The 17,038-nt window shown below is 39.1% G+C and overlaps 1 long non-coding RNA gene across 1 annotated transcript; it reads left to right on the top strand.

Annotated features, from left to right (window-relative positions):
* Positions 1-3,767: 3,767 nt before the first annotated feature.
* LOC143891148 (uncharacterized) lies at positions 3,768-15,474 on the top strand. The gene is made up of 3 exons (XR_013255282.1): positions 3,768-3,876; positions 15,119-15,173; positions 15,256-15,474. It is a non-coding gene; the product is annotated as an uncharacterized LOC143891148 (long non-coding RNA).
* The last annotated feature ends 1,564 nt before the right edge of the window (positions 15,475-17,038 follow it).

Here is a 17,038-nt window from a genome sequence, read left to right as displayed (position 1 = left end):
AGGACTTCCAAAAGAGGGTTTCAAACACAGATCCAACACCATGAAAAGAAATGGCAAAAAAGAGGGTTTTCATTATAGATCGAACCCAAAAACGAGGGTTTCCAACAAAAATATTAAAAAGAAATGGCAAAAAGAGGGTTTACAGCAAAAACGAGGGTGTCAAACAAAAAAATGTAAAATAGATGGTTTACAACACAGATCGAACAAAAAAACTAGGGTTTCCAACAAAAAAAAATGAAAAAAGAGGGTTTCCAAGATAGAAGAAGGAAAAACACATATATAAGACCAAAAAAATAGAAAGAGAGAGAAAAAGGATAGAGGGAGGAGATTTACCTGTTGATCTTTGACGGAGTTATGTAGAGTACAGCTAGAACATGGTGGAAGAAGATGAAGTTGGGAGGGTTTTCTCGAAACAGTAGACGCCGCTTTTTTCGCTTTTTTTCCGCCTCACGATAAGCGCTTTCCAAGGCTCAAATCCGACTAACTTTCTCAGATTTCAAAAGGCGGAAACAGATTTGCCACGTCGGGTAAGTCGGAAAACACGTAGCATACACGCTTTTTGTCTCCATGCAACAAAATGGTCATTTTAAGCTATTTTCCGCGGATTCGGGGTGATAATCCAATTCCTTTCAGCAAGAATTGAGCAATTGAACACACCGTTAAGATTGAGAATGCAATATATGCTGGTACTTAATTTAGTGATATTTGGAGATCTTCAAATTTTATATATTTAGGTTGGATTGAAACTACAATTTTCATTTTGAATAAATATGAATGTTATACATTAGGTTTTTTATTTTGTTTATTAAATGTATGTAGTACATAGAAGCAACAAGGGTAATATTGTCATTGTATATATATATATATATATATATATATATATATATATATATATATATATATTGAAATCGTGTGGAGGGGAGAGAACTAATTCATTCTCTCCCATTCACTCCTCCCTCTTTTTCCATTTCTCTTTCTGTCTCTCATGTTAACTCTCTCTCTCTCTCTCTCTCTCTCTCTCTCTCTCTCTCTATATCATGTAGACCAACATGGTATTAGAACGAAAGGTTGAAGGTCCTCTTCATCCGTAAAGGTACCAACCTTCATCTTTTTTTCTCTCCTTAAACCATAAACAACTAGTTTTGGCTTTTTTGATTAAACCCTAACCCTAATTCTTGTTCCCTCCCAACCTTCATCCAAAACCTCCTCAACCCAACCCCAACCCCAACCCAATCGCCCCACCCATCTTGCCCAAACCCTAACCCCGACCCTAGCCGCCGACTCCCATCCTTTTTGGCTTATCCCAACCCTAATCTGTTATATACCCACCCTATCCTACTTTGTCTATGCTCTTCTAGACTCTTATTCAGTTTTAATCATATCCATAACACAAATCTTCCTTAGAACAATCCTCTCTCTCCTTTTTCGTGATCTAAACTTGTTTCTCTCTTCTCGTTTCTCTTGCGATTGGTTCTGGGCCATTGCTCAGTATTCTCTTTTTTGTTTTTCATCATATGTTGAGTGTTTCCTTCACCATCTTACTTGCCCCAGAACTGATTGTTGATGCCTTCGCACGCGGATGTTGGTAGTTTGTGATGGTTAGTTTGCTACATGTGTTGACAATCCTCTTTCTCTCCTTTTTCATGATCTAAACTCGTTTCTCTCTTCTCGATTCTCTTGCGATTGGTTCCGGGCCATTGGTTAGTATTCTCTTTTTTGTTTTTCATCATATGTTGAGTGTTTCCTTCACCATCTTACTTGCCCCAGAACTGATTGTTGATGCCTTCGCACGCGGATGTTGGTAGTTTGCGATGGTTAGTTTGATACATGTGTTGTCGGTTCGTTGGTGTTGATGGTTGTTGATAGTTGTTGTGATTGATGGTGACTTTTGTTGATGATGTTGTGGTGATGGTTGTTGGTGAGTGTGTTATTGTTGTTTGATTTGTTGGAGCTTCTTTGTGGTGCTTTGGTGTTGTTGGTGAGTTGTTGTTGTGCTTTGTTGAGGTTGGACGATTTGTTAGTGGTCTTAGTGTTTGTGTGACTTATTATGGAATCTGTGGAGCACCCCTCTCAGAAAACTGTTGATATCAAGGTTGATGAGGTCCGTTATGTGTCGTACACTGCCCAGTCTAGTTATTCCCATGTCGAACCTCCCCTTCAGATGACTTTCATAAAGCTGGATGGGACAAATTATCCCCCGTGTAAAATGACTATCTACACTTATTTACTTGGATGTCGGAAAATCAGTTTTCAAAAGTGCGCATCTCCAGTACCACTGATTTGACATATTATCAGTGGCGTGAAGATGATGCTGTGATCCGCTCTTTTCTTTGGGGTTGTATGGAACCCAATATTGCTACTTCCTTGATGTACCTTCAGTCCTTGAAAGAAATTTGGGAGCTGACGGCTATGATGTATTCTGGGGTGGATAATTTGACACGTATATGTGATCGTTTTTCAGAATGGTCTAAACTTTAGCGAGGAGACAAGCCGGTGGGAACCCATTATAGTGATTACCTTGCGCTATGTGAAGGGCATGATTTATTGTTGCCCTTTACCATTGATCCCGTCGTTCTTAAAAAGCATCACGAAGAGTTACAAGTTGTTCGGTTTCTGGATTCATTGGGGCTTGACTATCTCCAACTCCGAGAACAAATCGTCAGTTCTAGTTCGATTCCCACCCTTGCAGATGTCTTCTCTTAGGTTCAACTTATGAGAGTAGTTCGGCATAGTGACCCTATGGTGGATGGGTCTGCTCATTTGACATATGCTGGGACTGATCGTGGATGTGGTAGTGGTTGTTTTAGACCTGTTCGTGGTTGTGGCCGTGAGTTAGGGGGAGGCCGAGATGGTGGAGGTTGTGGACGTGGGTCTAGTTATTGTACTCACTGTCGTATGGATGGACATAGTGTTGAGTATTGCTATGATTTACATTCTGAGCTTCCTGCGAGTGCTTCTGCTGCCGATTCTGATAGTTTTTCCTCCTATGCTGCTCCATCTGTGACTCCTGACACCATGGTAGTCCCTCTTGGAGAATATGATGAACTTGTGCATCTTAGGGACAAAGGGAAGCAGCCAGCTGCCACGTTTGCACATAAAGGTAGCCCCTCATGTTTTCTCTTTGGTACTTCTTTTGGATCATAGCTCATTGATTCAGGAGCATCCCACCATATTGCAGGTAATCCTAACCAAGGTTTCAAATTTCAGTTTTGGAATGCGTTTCAGTCCTCTTCGAAACCGAAATTCTAGCTGAAATTTTGAAATTTCGGCCAAAATCCTACAAAATAAAATTACGTCTATTTTATCTCCTATAAAATTTAGACCAAAATTATCGAAATTTCAGCTGAAATTTTGGGATTAAATAATTATCAAAATCCAGATTTTTTGGGTGAAATCCCTTCAATTTCGGACGAAATTTCGGCCGAAATAAACGACGATTTCAACTATTATTGATTTCGATTTCGTTCTCGACTGAAACCCGAAATTTCGGATTTTGGTCGAAACTTTAAACCATGATCCTAACATTCTCTCTTCCTTCCAGTCATTTCTTTTAATTTCCTTCTATGGGCCCTCGTACTGTTACTTTAGCTGATGGAACTATATCCCCTGTATCTGAGATGAGTGTAGTCTCCACCTCAACGGTTCTTTAATTGTCTTCTATTCTTTATATCCCATCTTTTCCTTTTAACTTGTTATCTGCTAGCCAATTAACTAAATCTCTAAATTGTTCTTTTTTCCTTTTTTTTTCTTCCTATTGTGTTTTTCAGGGCATGAAGACTGGGACAAGGATTGGCTTGGGTCGTGAGATTGTCTCTATTACCTTGAGCATACCGGAGCTGGTGTCGTACTTCGCACTTCAGTTGATGCCTATCAGTGGTATTGTCGTTTTGGACACCCACCTGCTGACATGCTTAGGAAAACTTCTTTTTGTTTTAGATTCGGTTCCGTCTTTTCATTGCGAGTCATGTGAGTTGGGAAAATACCATCGTGTGTCCTTCCCTTCTCGAATCAGTAGTCGAGTGTCTCGTCCTTTTGAACTTATACATTCTGATGTTTGGGGTCCTTCTAGAACTACTTCATTAAATGGCTTTAAATATTTTATCATATTTATTGGTGATTATTCTCGTGCCACTTGGTTGTTTTTACTTAAAAATCGATCTCAAGTCTTTAATGCCTTTCATAATTTTTATTTTGAAGTGGTTAACCAGTTTAAATGTTCCATTAATTGTTTACGCACTGATAATGCTAAGGAATATTTCTCTGTGGATAATGGAGTTCATGATTTTCTTGCATCTCGTGGTATTATTCATCAGCTGTCATATGCATATACGTCGCAACAGAATGGTATTGCTGAAAGGAAAATTCACTACCTACTTGATATGACTCGCACCATTATGTTTCAGATGAAAGTTCCTAAGATTCATTGGGGAGATGCAGCTCTTACAGCATGCTACCCAGGGAACCGTCTTCCTTCCTCTATTTTATATGGGAAAATACCATTTTTTTCGTCATGTATCCTTTAGGACATCTGTTTCCATTAGTGCCACGTGTCTTTGGTTGTACGTGCTTTGTTCAGAATTTGTCTCTTGGTCTTGACAAGTTGGAGCCTCGGGCAGAGAAGTGTATCTTTGTAGGTTACTCTCGTATCCAAAAAGGTTGAAGTGTTTATAGTTCATATTTGTCTCTGCAGATGTCACATTTTTTGAGGACCAACCGTATTCGACTGATTCTTCTCCTTTATCCGTTGACATACCCAGTATGCCAGTTCCTATCATGATGGGTCCTCCTTTGCCTCCTCTACCTATATCTATAGCTGTCCCTGACGCCGCAACAGGTCCTACAGGGAAAACTACTGAGTCTGAAGTGCAAACTTATACTCGGGGATATCGAAAGGTTGTTTTTCCTACGAATGAGACAACATCTCCGCCCACTCCTACGAATGAGGCACCATCTCAGCCAACTGATCCTGTTTTGCAGTCAGATTGTCCTCCTTCAGATATTTGCTCTCCTACTCGAGATTCACCCATTGCAACCCGTACTTGATCTCGTACTGTTGCACATCCCATTTAAAAGTTTGTTTCTTATGAGCATCTTTAACCATCTTTTTGTTCATTTGTTCATAGCATGTCTTCGGTTACTTTGCCTAAATTAGTTACAAACGCTCTAAATCATCCTGGGTGGCGGGCTGCCATGGATGCAAAGATGTCTACACTTCCCTCAAATAAAATGACGCAGTTGGTTCCTCTCACTTCTGGAGCACGATCTGTTAGGTGTCATTGGGTCTTTGTCATAGTATCATCCAAATGTAGAGCGTCTCAAAGCTCGCCTTGTTGCTAAAGGGTACGCTCAAACATTTGGCGTCGACTATCAGGAGATATTTTCTCCTGCCGTCAAAATTTCTTCAGTACGGGTATTGATCTCTCTAGTTATTAATCGTGGATGGCCTCCGCAGCTTGATGTAAAGAATGCCTTCCTCCACGGTGATCTTTTTGAGGAAGTTTATATGGAGCAACCTCCTGGGTATGTTGCTGGGTATGTTGCTCAGGAGGGATGTGCTCCTCAGTATGCCGTCTTCAAAAGGTGATTTATGGTCTGAAGCAATCACCGAGGGCTTGGTTTGGAAGGTTTAGTACTGCGGTTTTGCATTTTGGGTTGAAGTAGTGTGCCGCCAATCATTCCGTGTTCAGTCACAAGTCTGCAGCTGGATATATCCTTCTGATAGTGTATGTCGATGACATTGTAATTACAGGAGATGACAGATCTAGGATACAAAATTTGAAATCCTTTCTCTAAGGGGAATTTCCCACTAAAGCTTTCGGTCAACTCAAATATTTCCTTGGTATTGAGGTAGCATGCTCACGTCATGGCCTTTCTTTGTCACAAAGAAAATATGTGTTAGACATTTTAGAAGAGACTGGATCAATGGGGTGAAACCTCCAGCTACTCTTATGGATCCAGATGTTAAACTTTTTCCTGATCAGGGTGAGTTGCTGAATGATCCTAGTTGATACAGAAGACTGGTTGGTAAGTTGATCAATCCGACTGTCACCCAACCAGATATTTTATTTGCAGTGGGTATGGTTAGTCGCTTTATGGGTGTGAAACAACCAGTTGCTCCAAAAGCTTAAGCTTATGGAGAAAGGCGCTATTTATTCTTTTATACTGTAACACTCCCCCTCACGTGTGGCCCCTCTTTCTTTGGGTTGGCCTACACGTGGCACATGTGGCCCCACTTGTGGGTTGACCATTGCATGCATGTGGATTTTTGACATCTAGGAGGTTTGAACTCAGGACCTTTGAGCTGATACCATGTGAAACAACCAATTATTACTCCAAAAGATTAAGCTGATGGAAAAGGCATAATTTATTCTTTTATACTTTAACAATGAGTTCTCTACGTACTTCCCACCCGGCAGCTATCATTCAGATCATTAAATATTTGAAGGGTACTCTAGGTAAAGGCTTTTTGTTTTAGAAAATATGGACATGAAAAGGTAGAAGAATTCATTGATGCAGACTGGGCGCGATCTCCTGCGGACAGAAGATCAATTACTGGATATTGCACGTTTGTAGGAGGTAATTTGGTGCAAGGTTGCCAGAGCGGGAATCGAAAGCGGGAATCGAAGGCTCCCAGGCTTAGTTGTAAATTCCGTTTCGGTCGCCATTTCGTTTTGGCCACCGAAATGAAATTTCGGTGGGATTTTTGTCATTTCGGTGCATTTCGGTCGAATTTTTCGTTCACACAAAAAATATATTAAAAAATATGAGAAAAATTCAAAAAAATATAAAATCAATAGAAAAAGATGAAAAACTAATAAATAGTCCAAAATATGTGTCCTAAAAGGCATATTCATTACTTAAACATATAAAGTCTTGCACAAGTCCAACTGATAGTCTGATACATAGAAAAAAAAAGAAAAAAAGAGATACATGAAAGTGAAACATAGACAATAATAGCTAGTAGCAACAACTCTCAGTCATCATAACCCAGATGATCATACTCAATGTCTTCTTCGTCGTCGTCGTCGCCGTCGCCGCCGTCTGGACCACCAGTAGGGACATCTTCTTCAAGAGGCATGAGAAAGTCGTCGTCGTCGTCCCCGGCCCCAACCACAGCAGTAGGTGCTTCAAGACTTTCCCACCCAATGTCTTTCGGCGTGAATATGTCATCTTCTTCTTCTGCAACCCAATCCATCATGACATCCAGATGGTCTATGCTCAAAGGGTCACTAGTGGTAGATGATTTCCTCAACAAGTCCCTGAAAAGGAAAACATTAAGTTTAATGTCAAAGGTTAAACTTAAAAGCTTAAAGTGATGAGGTTAGAGTTGAAAACATTATATTACGTTGTATACCTTTCTTGAAACTTAAGATTGTAATGGACAAACACCAAGTCATCTAATCTCTGGTGCTCCAACCTATTTCTCTTTGCAGAGTGAATGTGTTCGAAGGTGCTCCAATCCCTTTCACACCCAGTCGCACTGCAGGTCTGACTGAGGATTCTGATCACAAAGGTCTGTAATTCTTCCACGTCACCTCCAAATTGTTTCCACCATGCAACTGGAAAGTAACAAATAATAAAACATTATTTGTTGAGAAACTGAAAGTTAAAATGAATTATACTTAATTAAACAAACAACTCAAATATACCTGGTCCCAACTTTGTTCGGTTGCGGATTGCAAGCTTCATTCCAAACATACCCTTAGCCTCTCGATAATCCTCAATCTGATTGGTGATGAGGTCTTGTGTACCTTCATCAGGTACCAGTCAAGTGATGCATGCCAACAAGCCTCTGGTTACTTCACTGTGCCTAGAGAAGGTAGGAGTGAAAAAGAGAGCAGGGTTAAGAAAATATCCTGCTGCATGGAGGGGATTGTGGAGTTGCCTATCCCATCTTTGGTCGATGATCCTCCTGATGGGATTGTAATATGATTTTCTCTTCAACCTCTCCTTGATGTTCTCTTTGGCCTTATCCATGGCCTCATATAGGTAACCCATCGCCGGTTTGTCCTGCCGATCTACCTAACACAGCACTCTTACTAAAGGCTCGCTGATGTTTTGAATGTACTTGCATTGGTCCCAAAAAGATTTATCCAACACAGTACTAACTACCCCTTCACTCAGTGGGTGTTGGACAAATCTACTAGAACTATACTCATCAGACACAAACATCTGCTGAAGTGCTTTCCGATTCAACACCAGACTTTGTATGCTAATGAAATTTGTAGCAAATCTGGTTGCAGCAGGGTGGCACAACTCCTTCCCACCTGTGAACTTCTTCCTCATCAAATTCAAGAAGCTTCCATGGTTGTAGATGAACTTTGTAATCGTCCGAGCCCTCTCAATTGTGGTTGCTATGTGAGGAAATACAGTCGGTTTGCACAGATGCTCCAAGATGAGATCTAAGCAATGAGCTGCGCACGGAGTCCAGAAGAATGTACCAAACGCGGCTTCTAGTCTTTTCCCAGCAGCTTTGTAACTTGGCTCACTGTCAGTTACAAATTGCATCACATATTCCGGATTCACCTCTCCGACAATCTTTGCAAAGATATTGTATAATTCATCGGCATTCTTCACTATGCCAGACGCATCAACGGATTTGAGGAATATGACTCCTTTAGGGCAGTACACCAAAAAGTTGATTAGGGAACGTTGTTTGGTGTCTGTCCATCCATCTGCCATAATGCTACAGCCAGTGTATCTCCATGACATCTTAATCTCCTCCAAGTAGTTGTTTACCTCATCCACTGTATTCTTCAAAATGGGACCCCTTAAAGCATGATAAGTAGGTGCCTTATAACCCGAACCCACGGCATTCACAGCATCAAACATAGGTTGCCAGAAAGGTGAATTAGCAACGTTGAAAGGGAGATTGGCATCGTAGCAAAGCATGCCAACCGCCATGTCTGCTCTATCTATTGTTTCTTTAGTAGCCAAAGCACTTTTAATGCTTGGCTGGGCTCCAGGAGTTGTTCGTGGTGCAAAGAAATTCCTGATCCCTCATGTGATTCTCTTCTTCTTCCTTTTTGTACCACTCGGTCCTACAAGAACTTCCTTACCTCTTCGTTGAGAGACTTGAGGCAATTGTGTGCCAATGTCTTCTTCATCCTGCTCTTCTTCTTCGTCTGGTGTGCCATAAAAACCTCAACCTCTGCTTTGGATAGGCTCATCCTAGCCCTTTCTTTTTTCTTTGCATCTAAAAGTTGCTTCATTCGATATTTTACATCTTCAGTCACTTTTTTACATGAAGCTACTTCACCAGGAACAACCGCTAAATGTTCTTTCAAGCGGGTTATACCTCCACCCGATATGACTTTGCCACAGAATATGCAAGTTACTTTATTTTTTTGACCTGGAACCAATGTACCGTAAGACCATGCCGGGTCATTCGATCTAGCGGGTGCCGAACCAATAGAGGATGCTCCTGCAGAAGGTCCCGAGCCCGACCCACTCATTTTGAAATGAAGTAGAAGAAGGGGAAAAATGAATTAGAAGAAAGAAAAATGAAACAAATTACAAAAAAATGAAGTAGAAGGGGACAAATGAAGTAAAAAATAAAAGAAAGGAAATTGAAAGAAATAAAGAGAACCTTGAGGTTGAACTTGAGTTGAAGAGAAGAAGAAAAAATTAGCCTTCACTCACTTGAAATAAGCCTTTGGAAATAGTTCTTGACTTCTTGTAGTGGTAAGTTGAATGTATGCCTTCCCTTTGCTCCAAAATAGACTTGGATTGAGTTGAAGAAGAGGGTAGACTTGTAGGAAATTTAATAGAATAGATAATGTAATTGAAAGTAGAGAAAGGAGAGAAAGAAAGAAAATCACTTATGTGAAGGTGGAGGATTAGAAGATAGGGAAAAGGCTATTTATAGAGTTTTTATTTGATTGTGCATTTAAAAATGACTAAAATACCCTCCCAACAGCTATAAACGGTCACATTTTGAGGTTAAAATGGTCAAAAACCAAAAAGAACCGTTCCAGAGGCATTGTCGTAAATTCCACAAAATCCAGTCAAACTAGCCGTTATTTTGAATTTCGGACCAAATTCAAAATTTCGTCCATTTCGTCCGAAATCCGGAATTTCGGTCAATTTCGAACGAAATGACCGAAATTTCGGACGAAACGAAATTTTGCAGATTTCGTTTCGTTTTCGTTCCAAAACGAAATGTTTCGTCCATTTCGGACGAAACAAAACGAAATTTATAACTATGCTCTCAGGGAAAAATCCTGCTCAAGGTTGCCAGAGCGGGAATCTAAAGCGGGAATTGAAAGCGGGAATCGAAGGCTCTTAGGGAAGAATCCTACTTCCTTGATTTGGTGTCATGAAGAAGTAAAAAGCAAGATGTTGTTTCTAAGTCGAGTGCCGAGGCTGAGTATAGGGCTATGTCCTATACGAGTGGGGAGCTAATCTAGCTTCGCTCCTTATCAGAGATTGGATTCTCATCGACATTTCCAGCACAATTGTATTGTGATAATAGGGCTTCAATTCGTATTGCAATAAATCTGGTATTCCATTAGCGAACCGGGCATATTGAGGTCACTTCATTCGTCATCGAATTCAGAGTGGTGAAATTTATACAGTGTTCACTCGATCTGCAGATCAACTTTTAGACATGTTTACCAAACCATTAGGGTGTGTAAAATTGAAGGATTCTTGTAACAAGCTTGGAATGTACGATATTTACATTCCAGCTTGAGGGGGAGTGTCAGAAGCAATAAGGTTATTGTTGTCATTATATAGTATATCACAATATATATATATATATATATATATATATATATATATATATATATATATATATATATATATATATATTGAAATCGTGTGTGTTGGGGGGGGGAGAACTAATTCGTCCTCTCCTATTCACGCCTCCCTTCTCCATCTCTTTGTCTCTCTCTCTCTCTCTCTCTCTCTCTCTCTCTCTCACGTAGACCAACAGTTCTATTGAATGACATTCATGTAAAATTATACAAATTATATATATATATATATATATATATATATATATATATATATGAGGAAAAGGATTGTACGCTCGAGTGTACCAAGCTTATGGTACGCTCAAGTGCCCAATCACATGTGGGCCCACTTTGTTAGGATGATCCAAAGCATTCATTTGAAAGGCCCTTACATAGATGGGGTGTGTACCAAAAATCAGCTCCATAGGATTATCCTAACCCATCCATTTGTGGAGGTCAAAATGGACAGACACTGTTTGTCCACAAATATGCCCATTTTTGCCCTCCACTTTTGGAGGGGCTAGGATGATTCAATGGTGCTGATTTTTGGTACACACCCTATCTATGATAGGGCCTTGCAAATGAATGCTTTGGTTCACCACAAAAAATGTGGGACCAATGTGATTGGGCACTTGAGCGTACCATAAGCTTGGTACGCTCGAGCGTACAATCCTTTTCCTCTCTCTCTCTCTCTCTCTCTCTCTATATATATATATATATATAGAGAGAGAGAGAGAGATCGAGAGAGAGAGAGAGAACCAGAGCGACCCGAATTTGCACTCCAAATCGACCCACGGCTCCAATTTGTGAACCAACTTAGGCTACCCTCATTGTATTGTGTACCGGGCTACCATCGTACCCTGTACTCGTTTCCGTACCGCATTCCATATAATATTGACACGATCGAATGAAGGACCAGTACTTCGCTCTGATAGCAAACTAATGGAGGATGAATCTATGGAAGGGGTTATTTCTGCTGATTTTAACCATGAATTGAAGAGTTTATCGCTCGTTCTTGAAGGCGTTTGAGTGTCAAAGATATTGGGAAACATGTATGATTTAAGAATCTGGGAAAATATATTTGAAAATAAGGGTGAAAAGGATGGTAAAAATTAGGGTTCTGGTCCTAAAATTTGTGATTAAATTGGAAAATATTTCTACTAGGTTTATGATAGATTTTGAATGGTGCGAACGTATGCTAGGAAGGTACATGCAAGGGTTTTAGGCAAGATTAAGGGACACTGGATTTAGGTTGAAATAGGATGGGTAAAACAAAAAGAAAAATTAGAGTTTTGAGGGTTTTTTGGCAAGGAGAAAGAATATTTTTGGTTCCCGGACAGATTGTCTTTGTAGAGGAAACTAGGAAAAGAAGAGATAAAATAGGAGAAAATATTGATTTCAACTACTGAAAAAACAAGATACTTATCTCTTGGAATCACGCCAAGAGTTTTCTTGGCATCTCACCAAAGATGACGAAAATTATGCTAGAATCACACTAGCAATCTCGAGGCTTCGCACCTTATGAATGATCAAGGCATCACACCTTTGGATGAAGGCTTCACACCCACAATTTTGCAAAGTAGCAAAGAACCATCATTTTCATTTATTGATTCTATCATGGATAAAAGAAAAGTTCTATGAGGCTTACAATATATAAAAAGAAGACGAGAAATAGAAATATATAAAACCATAAACAAAAACCCAACACTTTTGGACTAAAATACTCTCTAATGACTCAAAAACTTTCGTCCCACTTGAAATTTCCGTAATACATTTGTGGAGCCTATTTAAAATCCTCATAACTGAAAGAAACCAGTGATATTGGTGGGAAAAGACCATGATACCCTTCCTATAACTTAAGGGGCTTAAAGGGCACCTAAAATATACCTAAAAATTAAAATATGAGTCCTATGATGGTCCCCATCAATATGCTTAGTGGAACTTTATAGTATTATTCAATCTTAGTCCGAACATGATTAAAATCTTCACTAATTGCATGTCACACATGCATTATAATCTAATTAATCAATTTTGCTAAAAGATAACCTAAGAGGCTTGTGGACATTAGTATAGAACGACTTTTTGTCGGGGATTGGTGCCCACCACTTTCCATCCATTAGTAGCTGAAGATTTATCCGTTGAGATCAAGGTTACACTTGGGTCCTTGTCCATAACCCAGGGAGTGACTCTTCAAAGAATAGTTGGGTAATTCTAATTCTGAATCCCTCAGCCAAAAAGAAGAGCAGCCCTACAGTGCTTGTTTCTAAGTTTGGATGATCTGAACCATCCATATGGTGGGTTCGCTACCACTGATGGTAGTATGGTACAATACACAACTCACTCTGTTTAGAGTTTAGACAATCCGAAATGTCAATCGATATACCTCTTCCATTGACTCTGTTTGTTTTTAATTTTATGTTTGTAGACCATTGATCCAGCTGATCGGATGGTTTGATCATTGTCATTTTTGTAACATGGACCATCCATGGTAGGGCCCACCAAATGGACGATCCAGATCATCCAGTGATAAATGGTCAGTCACATGCAAAGTGGTAGGCAGTGTAAACAAACATTTTCAAACAAATTTGTCCTTAATTATAAATCTGATAGGTTGGGATTATAATGTAATTGTCTTTTTTTTTTTGAATGATGATTATTATGTAATTGTTTATTAAAATTTATTGACAAGATTGGGAGTTTCTAGCCTTAATGTATGGGGTTCAAGGATTGGTGAGGGACTATTGAGAATTATTCTAAAATACATTGGCTTTCTTTATGATAACTGGTATAGATTTCGTGATAAAATCATTACTTTAAAAAAGGCATAAATAGTTTTACCGTAAACGAAGGCATAAATGGGCAACAATTTCTTTATATCATGTTATCCTCTCAGATTTTACTCTATATTTCAATTTTGAAATGTTAAAGTCATTAAATGTATTTCAGTGTTCTGGTTCTTGTGCCAAGTCATTTGCTCAAGAAAATACAAAACGCAAGGTGGTTTCTACCACTTGACAAGCATCCCCTGGCTTAAAACTGCTGGTATCTAAAACTGTTGATGCACCCATGTCAGGTTCTTCTAGAAACATGATTGAGATTGGTATCTAAAACTGTTGCTGCACCATGTCAGGTTCTTCTAGAAACACACAGAACTCATGAAAATCCACTCCCTTTTGTTTCTTTCTTCACTAACAGAAAGACTTTTGCTCTTTTGGCTTCACTTGCTTGCTCCCAAATAACATGACTAAGGTAGCTTTGTTTAGTATCCTTTATACATTTACCAGATCTGGTATTGGCTTTATCGGAATGGAGAGCAAACAAAGATGATGGTTGCACACCATAAATGCTATTTCTTAATGAATATGTTTTATGATTTTGCCTTAACATATGATAGTAGTTAGCCTCTGTTTACACTGAGAATACTTCACAGAAAATACACGAGTCCTGAATGCATTTTCATTTGGCATTAGTTACTAATCTCATGACTGACACCAAGTAATACAACTCTGTGTCCTGACAATTCAGTTAATGCTTGCCAATCTTTTAATTTTGAAAAGTTAAATGCCAAAGTCATTAGATGTGTCTCAGTGTTCTGGTACTTGTGCCAAATCATTTGCTCAAGAAAATACAAAACTCAAGGTGGTTGCTAGGATAGACAAGCATCCCTGGGCCTAAAACCGTTGTTATCTAAAACTTTTGCTGCACCCATGTCAGATTCTTCTAGAAACAAAGAGAATTGATGAAAATCCACACTCCTTTTGCTCTTATGACATCACTGGCTTGCTCCCAAACAACATGACCAATATGGCTTTGTTTAGTATACTTTGCACGTTTGCCAGATCTTGTGTTGGCTCTATCAGAATGAAGAGCAAACAAAGAGGATGAATACACAACAATGACAACATGCGTACTAGTCCTTAATGGATATGTTTATGATTGGGAAATGATATCAGCACAACCATGTTTTGATATTTGCACTAACCCATCTTGTGTTTTATTATTTAAAGAGCTGTCAAAGGTCATTACAATTCCCAAAAAGGCTTTCACACGTCAATTAAAAAAGAAAAGACAAGCTAGGTCTGTGCAATTATTAGAACATGGTTTTGCTGATATTCCCTTATTGTGTTTTTATCATTTGATAATAGTTAGCCTCTGATTACACTGAGAATACTTCACAGAAAATTGAGGAGCCAAAAATGCATTTTGATTTGACATTAGTCACTAATCTCATGACTGAAACCTATGAGACCTTCCCTTCTGTTCCTTTTTTAACTAAGGTTCCAACTACAACTCCATGTCTTGACAGTTCAGTGAATGCGTGGCGATAAACAAACATCGAGATCCATCTCTTAATAATCTGCGAATATTCTTTATGATTTCAGGGAACCGGTGGTATAAGTATATGTGGCCGTACATTTAAAGATGAGAACTTCAAGCGTAAGTTAATCTCTATCATATTCACCTATTTCTGTATCAGTTTACGTAATGCATTTGATCCTGAACTGCTGAATTTTTACAGTGGCTCATGTGGGGCCCGGAGTTCTAGTACGGCGAATGCGGGACCCAACACCAACGGAAGCCAATTTTTCATTTGCACTGTCAAGGTAACCAACTCTATCCATACTATTTTTAAGAACTGGATTTTTATTTATTGGATTTGGATCCTAGCATTTAATTCATTTTTGTAGCTTGTTTAGATGTACTATGATGTCAGATTTCAATCCACTTTTGTGCACCCTTTTAGTTTGTAGAAGGAATACCCATGAAGAAACCCCAAATTTTAGCTGAAAAATGCACCTCCATTTTCAAATACTCAAATGTTGTGAAAATTGTTAGAAACACCCCAGTTTTTTTAAAGTATGACCCAAAGAATGGTCCTCTAGCAAGGTCAATCTCTGAATCAAAAACCGAGTTCTTTTGTGACTCTATTCTTACTAGCAAGCGCTTACATGGGACACACACAAGTGTATTATTACTCTTCAGCAAATAAAATTTAGTTCAATTCTAGTAAAAGAGGAACAACCCACTGTAATTAATTGTTTGCATTGATTTTTTTCTAGTGAGGTAAAAAACCAGCCTATCTATATTGGGTGGTTACTACATGTGGATCCAATGCATTGCTTGGTTACTGGACTCCCAACCTGATTGATATCGATTGACTCTGCATTTGAGAGCTGTCTATTTTCGATAATCGCTTCTTCCAAAACTTGGCCCAAGTGGTTTCATAAAAAGAAATTCTTGTAGAACAACCATAGGCATGTGGGAGGACAGAAGCTGACATATTTGCAAGCTGGTTTGGATGTAGACACCTTTGCTGGACAGAGGCACGTCATGTTTGGACCATAGTCAGCAAACTCTAACATTCCAAGCAATATATTTAAAAGTGCCCAAAGGAGTGTGGACATGCGTGTCGTGCCGTGCACTGCACGTGTCAGGAATTAATTCAAAGAGTCGCTAAATCATAGCAATTAAAAAGAAAAGACAGGCTACGCTTATTAAAACATAGTAGTGCCAATATCAGTAGCCTTTTTTTATAAATCTTTTTTAGTTCTAACCCACTATAGAGAGGGATTGTATCAAAATGATGTGGGCATAGAGACATACAAAGACTGAAATTCTCAATTGGAGATCAACTATGAAGGTCATGAATGCAGGGCCGTCCTGGTCTTTGTGGTGTTCTGTCTCTGTTTTACTATATTTGACCATCTAGGTCTTGGGGCTTTGTCGTCTTATAATAAATTTCTTCACCGTTAAAAAAAAAAGTCCCAGAGTTGCCAATTTAGTTCTGTATTATTTGAGAAACTGATATTGACACCTCATTGTTGTGATAGACACATAATTCTCTATCTTGAGCTTCCCTTATTTGGCTGTTACAATTTTCAACTAGCTAAGTTCAGAACAAAAAGGGACGTAGGTATTAAACATGGTTAGGCAGAGAGTTGAGTTGGTGGGAGTAGAGAGAGCATCAGCCATCCTTGATAAAAAGTATTGGAGAAAAATGCCTACTTAAAATTGAATTTTTGTTTTCCTGATTTCTAGGTCTTTTTAATGCTCCCCTCTTTCCCACCTATTCAAGGTTTCTTAAGTATAAAACATAGTTAGGGAGAGACTTGAGATGGTGGGAGTGAGAAATTGAATTTTTGTTGATGGGAGTAGTGAGACCATCAGCAATCCCTTTGTAAAAATAATAGTGAGAAAAAAAAATACCTACTTACAATTGAAATTTTGTTTTCCTGTTTTCTAGGCATTTTTCATTCTACCCTCACTCCCACCTTATTAGACCTGGTAAACGGGTGGGCCGG

The sequence above is a fragment of the Tasmannia lanceolata genome, unplaced genomic scaffold, assembly GCF_043159265.1.
Source record: "Tasmannia lanceolata isolate RefF3 unplaced genomic scaffold, GAP_Taslan_0.1 ptg000013l, whole genome shotgun sequence".
In the NCBI taxonomy this organism is placed as follows: Eukaryota; Viridiplantae; Streptophyta; class Magnoliopsida; order Canellales; family Winteraceae; genus Tasmannia; species Tasmannia lanceolata.
This window is presented reverse-complemented; position numbering and strand designations above follow the sequence as displayed.